At 30.3% G+C, this 7,711-nt stretch overlaps 1 protein-coding gene and 1 long non-coding RNA gene across 2 annotated transcripts in view; one reads left to right on the forward strand and one right to left on the reverse strand.

Moving 5' to 3' along the window:
- Positions 1 to 1,970: 1,970 nt before the first annotated feature.
- LOC136796850 (uncharacterized) lies at positions 1,971 to 4,553 on the reverse strand. The gene is made up of 3 exons (XR_010844618.1): positions 4,318 to 4,553; positions 4,153 to 4,248; positions 1,971 to 2,446 (listed from the first exon to the last, which is right to left on the reverse strand). It is a non-coding gene; the product is annotated as an uncharacterized lncRNA (long non-coding RNA).
- A 2,686-nt stretch (positions 4,554 to 7,239) lies between these two features.
- The window catches only part of LOC106682581 (sulfotransferase 4A1), a 15,805-nt gene continuing 15,333 nt past the window's right edge, over positions 7,240 to 7,711 (forward strand). The window contains exon 1 of the mRNA XM_014423517.2: positions 7,240 to 7,373. The gene's annotated coding sequence lies outside the window, so the exon portion shown is untranslated. The remainder of the gene's footprint in view (positions 7,374 to 7,711) is intronic.

Genomic DNA, 7,711 nt, shown 5'->3' on the forward strand with positions numbered 1-7,711 from the left:
AGGGTAACGAGTTGCAGGAAGAATGGAAACAGCCTTTCCAATCCCTATTCAACCCTGCTGATGGAAAAAAGGAAAACCACAAAAATATATAATCAACAGGAGTAAATGATGTTGATGAAGTCATACCATGTGATTCTGACTGCATCCAATAAAATTAGGAAACAATAAGCCCTCTGGATCATACAAGATTCCTGGAAAGTTTCTCGTTTATCGAACAAGGTTCCTAGTGATAGCAGAAATTAGTATTATTGCAAAGGTATCAATCTACTTAATTTTTCTCATAAGGTCTTCTGTACTAAACGTAGAGAAACAGTTTAGAGATTACCAAAGTGGTTGGTTTCAGAACAAACTGATCTACGATTGATCAATTTTTTCTCCTTAGACAGGCCATAGAAAAAATGAAAGAGTATACTCAATGTGAATGCTCTTCATTGATTTGAAAGGAGTTTTATAATATATGTGAATAGGATATATCAGCAAAACTGATTCGTTGCAACGATCTGTTTTCTGCTGGACGAACACATAAAGTAGTGAATGTACATCCTGTAGGTTGGAAGGTGGGGCTCAGGAAATGGTATTCATTGTAAACGAAGGCAAAACCAAAATTCTTGTTATAAGGAAGAAGCTCTACTGTGTCGTGGAAACCACACTTTACGTACGGTATCAGCTTTACCTGATTTTTGATTAATTTTACCTCGGATTCAAAATTAATTAATGATGATAACAAAATTACCCCTGACAAAGAAGTGCTGAACATTGGTTGAAAAAAATCCATATAATCAATCTTCTTCTTTTGCATCACTCTGTTGTATCTTGTTGCCATAGGTTAATCAGGCCGCTGATTTTGGTTTCTTCCTATATTCCTGGATTGGCGTAGAGTTTTCTTGCACAAACGGTCGACGTATTCCAGATACGACATCCATGGTTGGCCGCTCGGTCTTCTACCATGGGGGGAATGTATGTGTATTCCATGGTCTTCTGTGTATCCCTGTTTCCTCAATCCTTACAACATGGGCAAACCACTTGGTCCAGATAATCAAGTCCAAAATTTCACACATTTTTATTGTTTTATGTTTTTATTTAGGGATTTTTAAGGATGCTAAACATAAAACAGACTTGAACTCATTTAATATAATCAGCAATATTTTTGCTAATTTTACATAAAAAAATTAATCAATTGGTGTATACTATGGTATATTACTATATACTATATAGTAACTATCAAATTCCTATAGAACAAAGGCAGAAAACAATATTCTACAAAACTACATACATTTTTTTTCTTGGTTTCTAGGGCGCATTGTCGAGAACCTACGGTTCTTAAATATTGATATGTGTCCAACATTTTAAACCATTAGTATCACCATAAAAAGTTTCAACGAAATTGGCTTATCCACGTACCATAGCCTACTCTTGTTAGAAAAAGATGTGATTGATTCGGAAACTTTAATATTGCATCATTCTAATTTTACTTAATTCATTGATCTCTCTTTGAATTGAAACCAACGGACAGCATAAATCAGAAACTGAAAGATCTCTCAATTTAAGATACCTTAATAGCGAAATTTCAAAAATGGACATCATTATTCTTTTTTTAAATGATTTTTCAGACCACCACCAACCTAATAGCGAAACCAGACTATAATTTTAATCAAATTAAAATATTTAATTATAAAAGCCATTAAAAGTATTGTAAATGTTGATATGACGGAATTGATGTTTACAGAACTTATCTTTGTTATACAATGGAAATAAACAATACAATCCACTATTATATTTTTATTGATTTTAAAAGTTGTGGTTTCAAAACCCAGTTTCCTCATAAGGATATAATTGCCAACATCCAATCGAGCGAAGGAACCTAAGCAGAGAAAGTTGTACTGTACTACGTCTGGTGGAACAGTTTCATAAAGGTTAACTGGGTTCGTTGAACTAATGTTTTCTTCCGGGTTGATAAATATATTTACATGTTGATTAAAATATGAATTTATTCTTTTCATAAATGATATACAAAATGATTGATTTCAGATTCTTGGACCAAGAACAAATATTTAACTACGTGCCTGATATTAATTACAGAATGGGGAATAACTATAACATATCCAGTTTGCTGGCCATATCATATCCAGATTCGAAGGCAAAAATGTTATCCTCAATATTCTGATATAAATATTCTGTCTTCAATGTTTGCGATCCACTCTTGAGTTTCATTTAATATCCAATAACAGAGGATTCACATATCTGCGTATCACCCGAAGAGCTAAGTGGAAGAATATATTTTGTCACAAACATGTGAATCTGAGAATATGATGAGTTGATATTTGAATGTAGATGAATATAAATAAGTAGAAAATGGTAGTGGGTACAGTCAGTGAAGAAAACAAATTAATAAAATCTTATTTATTGGTGCCAACGTTCCGGCCAAAATTCCAGGCCTTCAACTGGTCTAAGAATAAAAAATATGTTATTAAATAAAAGAAATTACAGAATGATTATAAAATAACCAACAGCATAGATACATAAATAATATTGATAGTGTAAGTATATAAAGGCTATTTGAGGATAAGTAATATTAAATTAAGAAAGAGGAACGAATAAGAAAATAATATACTTAGGAAAATCTAGTAAGTAAATTTATGTACAAAATGAAAATTATTTAATATTAAAGTTATGATATAGTGGGAAAGAAAACGTATATATAATTAATTAAAATAAGTAAGTAAAATACAGGTTTAAGGAAATAAAATATAATGTTATATAAGTCTATTGTACATATAAGGGAGTGAAAAAACATAAATATGAATGAGAAAATTTGCTTAGTAAATGTATATAAAAATTTATTTAAAATTAAAGTTATGAAAAAAAAAATGAGAATGAAAATATATATGTAATTAATGAAATATCGAAGTAAAACATTAGAATGTAAAATATCACGCTATTTACTGTTTATATAAATATACATTGTATTTATTACTCATACAACTATTTAATAATTAAATAATTTATTAACAATTTAACCATGCATATAAAGTATTATTTAATTAACTGTATATTATATGTATATAAAAATATAAATTAATAGAATATATATTGCAATTTTTTTATTAAATAAATGATTTAAGCGACCAACAATGTATATGGTCAAATACTTTTGATTAAAATATTAACATATTGCTAATATTTAAAAATTAAAATGAATTCTTTTTCAAGAAAATATAATCTTCTTTCGAATGACTATTATAAATTTTTTCATAGGATATCTACCAGTTATTGACAGGTTAACCTTTGTTTCTAAATAGTTTGGTGCCACTAACAATTTCAAAATTGGCGCCAGTTTTAAGATGAGGTTCAATGGGTTGGTGGCACCAAATTTTTAATTTTAAAAACAAAGGTTCACGTATCAATAACTGGTGGCAATCAATAACAGGATAATATGCCCTAAATCGTTCAATTTTTAAATTATGTCCAAACAAATTATTATTATTCTTATTTTTTATTTTTTTATTTTTTGGATTCTACGTATCTTGAGAGGAAAATTCATTATTTTGAGAGGAGGATTAAATTTTTTTGTATTAGTAACTAAGGAAATTAAATTATTATTTTTCTATTTATTATTATTAATTTAATGCAATAGACATAGCAATAATCAGGTTTACCCTAATTTTCATCCATACTTGCATATCAATTTATCTATTCATTATTCCCAATCTTCATGGCTCGGTCCAACTCCTCATGAACTGTTATGAGGACTGTTATTCAAGTGTTCTGGCAATTGCCACAGATGTAATACAGTTGATGCTAGCTCTCCTAAAACATTTTAACGAGGTTTTTAATTTCTTTCAGGTACCGCTGAAACCGTTTTAAATTTCTTCTCATCTCTGGGTTTTCAAAATAAATGTAAGAACGTACCTTTTGTAGAAACAGTACTAGCTCGAATTCGAGGAATAAAAGAAAAGAGCTTTCGAAAAACCTTGAAACTAAGAGTTCATTAGATAATATTACATATTTGAACTTATTTCAGAACTTTTCATTTTGTATTTTCATTTTATAGCCTAGTAATTACATGAATAATGAAATTATAAAGAAATAGTTCGTGTAAATATTTTTATTGATTTTCTTGTATTTCGAAAAGCATTTTATACTGTATTTTACTTTAGAATCTCGATTCCTTCCCATTTCCTCAATTCAGTCCTTCCGTTTGAAACCGATACGCTCCGTTCCGCTGTTCTTCACTTGTCATACGACTGCCTGTAAAAATCCTACATCTATTACCAATTAACTTAATTTATTTGTATATAAAGACTATAACTAGAATACCTTTGACTACAAAGTTCTTCTTCTTAATTCTTGTTCTTCTACATCTAACTCTGTGTTTAAATGCAATTGTTTTTTAACGTTTGATGTTGACCATGATTCAATAAAAAATACATCACCTAAGAGAGTTTTAACTTTGATGAATTTAAATGATAAGGCGGTTGAATTGAGAGAGGAAAACGATCAGAATATTTAAGCCACCAAAACTGAATTTTCCTGCTCAAAACCGTTCAGGAAGGATTAACTTGATGAACTGCGATTTACATCAACACGTAGGGAGTTGTCAGCTATGTTAAGTGCTTAACAGTGGATAAGTGTTCAGTCAATAAAATTTATTGTTAAGCAATTATATAAAGGAGTATATATTTGTGCATGACTCAAAAAATATACGTTTTATTGTAAACAAAAAAAAAATATATAAAAAAGTAAACATTTGAAGCGTTCGGTTGTTTAACTTGGTAACTTTTTTTTTTTTTTTTTATAAATTGAAGTTTTTTTCATCACCGGCTTTTTTAAGGCTTCATAAAATGTTGAAATAATCTTTAATAAATTCATTTTATTCAGAGAATAATGTTGATACTACGTTATGGTTGGTTAGTGCTGGTTTAAGGTAAAATATTGTAATTAACAAACAATTTAACATTGCAAAAATTTTCATTTTCACAGTTAACATGTTTTACGACCGAATATCTCAATGCAAAAAGATAATATACATATTAATGTATACATATACATGTAATAGGAGTTATAAATACTGTTTATGTTTATGATAAGTTTTTAGATATTCTATAAAAAGGGACATATGAGATTGTTCATTTGTTGCAATTATTTGGGAAATGTCTCAGATTGTATTAAGTTTTAAAGGGAAAAAGTGAATTCAATTGTAGCCTTTTCCATGGCCTTGTTAATGTTTTTTACTGTAAATGATTTTTTTTTTTTTGGTGGGGGGATTTTACCCGTGAATTTTATACTCTAAAAAAATTTTTGTATAAAGCTATTTTCTATATCTAATTGTTCAGTTTGTAGAAAACATTTTCACTTTGTTGTGGAAAGGTTATAACCTACCCAGCCATGTCTGTCCATTGATCACGAAATGTTCTTTTTTTTAAATATAAGACAATCCACAGCGAAGGTGATGTCTGCCTAGTTATTTACAGGTGACCAACCTGTTCTAACCATAGTGGGGGAGGGAGGGTTAAAAAAATCAACAGCCAGATTCGAACCGGCCCTGCCCGAAGATCTCAGACTGATGGACTTGCGCCTAGCCGTCTGAGCTAAACCTCGAAATTCTACTTTTTGTTTATTCCGTGGAAGTTGTTGTTAACGAGATTAAAAATTTCATTTCTTGCAGGTTATATAATTTTGGTTTTGATCAAGGAAAATGGTACTTCCTCTAGGATTATGGACAACAGTTTTCTGATTTTCTTAATTATCGTGGTTGAAGACTCATTTGAATTTTGTTGTTTGTTTTTTTTCCGAAGATACCAACGAAACACTGTCCGAGTTTAAGTCCCACACGTTGTTATCTGGCTGATACGTTGGATGATCAGCATTTGAGAAAAAAAAATCTGTTTAAAGGTTTTTCGTTTTTGAAAATAATGTTTACAGAGGTCAGCCAGGACTTGAGAAAACTTATCGTGTAATTTTAACTTTTCACGTGTTATAAGAGATTAAGGAAGGTTTCCCTCTTCCTACTTATTAAGGCCATACTAATTAAATAATTATGTTTTTTTGAATTTTTAGTCTGTAATTTCACTTTTTTGTAGAATTTTGTTGATGATGTTGTATGGATCCGTCCAAACCCAAATTTAAAATCATACCAAATCATAATACCACCATAGTAGATAATAACCATACCACCTACGCTTCGGTAGGATTCGCTCGCTACCCGATAGTACGGTGAACTCATCCTATTTCGGTTCGAATATTTAGCGCAATCTTTATTTTCAATAACCTTTAGGCGATGTTTTTCCTCCAGTGTAATGGCCCCTTTGGCCAAGCATCCGTAATGAACTTTAGAAAAGATAATAGTTTTGTGAATTCTAACTTTATGCATTTGGACAGAAGGCACCAGCAGGGCTGTAGCAAGGCTCTTCTGTGCCCTCAGCTAGTTTGCAAAATCTGCACCCTCCAAAACCGGGATGTCTGGAAAGATTTTAAAAATTTCTCTAAAATTGCTTATTGTTTTAATATAAAAACAGTAATTACTATCGAAGAAAAGCCCTCAATTTGAAAATGTTTAATTTAATAAATGAAAATGGTTCCATGGTTAATTTTGTGCTCTCTTTGGACCTCCTCTCTTGACAGGGGTACATCTCGCCACCACCTAGCTACGGCCCTGGGCGTCAGCTAAGCATGTTTATATTGAAAAATGACAAGCATTGACCTCACCTTTATTCCATAATCAATGCCATCTATTCCAGTTATTGTAAAACATAAATACTTAAACCTCTTTACCTGTCCTAATCTATATCACCGAAATTACTGCCGTTTCTAGTGCATTTTTTTTTTTTTTTTGTATCAGAAAATATGTTAAGACCTAGTCAGTTCTTTACTAAATTTTATCAAAGTAGTGCTATTTAGTTGTATATTTTTCTCGTCCTCATTCTATATTACCAAATCATCACCATACTTTTTTTTGTTTCAATATTTACGCACCTTCACAGTCCCTTCAATTTGCAGTAGAGTGTTAAATATTTGTATTTGAATGGTGGCAGTATTTATAGAAGTGTCTTTTCCTTTTCCACAATTTTTCACGAAGTTGAAGCAATAGTGAAACAACAAAAAACACTTTTCAACGGTTTTCAGGAGGCTTTGCAACCAAAGGAACGAAGCTCTGCTGCTCACATTGATTTATTTTCTTTTTTTTTTTTTCCAATTAGGATTGCTGATAAAGTTATCAGCACCCTTACCCCTTTGAAGTTTTAGCCTGTAGGAATTATATAAGAAACGTTCCATTATTAATTGCAGCACTCTTTCTTGAAACCTGCCCCACTCAGGAACGACCCGTAATCGCTCAGTTAAACCCCGGCGTTCAATCAGCTAACACACAAGTGCAGGTACCTGCTTATTATCATTTTAGTTTATGACCAATAAAAAAAAATATTATTAAAACAAATTTATTAATTATTAATATTTAGATTATTAAACATATGAAATCTGAATACCATTTATTTATTATTGGAAGAAAATACAATGAGCACTATTTAAAATCAATTTTTTTTTTAACAGTTTTACATCAAATATTATTGTAACAAGAAAACGTTAATAAAAAATTATTACTTGTGTGAATTTTTGTCAAGGGGTAAACGATTTTTTATAGTTTTCTCAGTATTTCTTTTTTTTTAATGTTTTTTTCCAATCCTTATTAGTACATAACTATCATCACTTAATATAT

This window comes from Halyomorpha halys, unplaced genomic scaffold (genome assembly GCF_000696795.3).
Source record: "Halyomorpha halys isolate HHAL.00 unplaced genomic scaffold, Hhal_1.1 Scaffold425.1, whole genome shotgun sequence".
Classification (NCBI taxonomy): domain Eukaryota; kingdom Metazoa; phylum Arthropoda; class Insecta; order Hemiptera; family Pentatomidae; genus Halyomorpha; species Halyomorpha halys.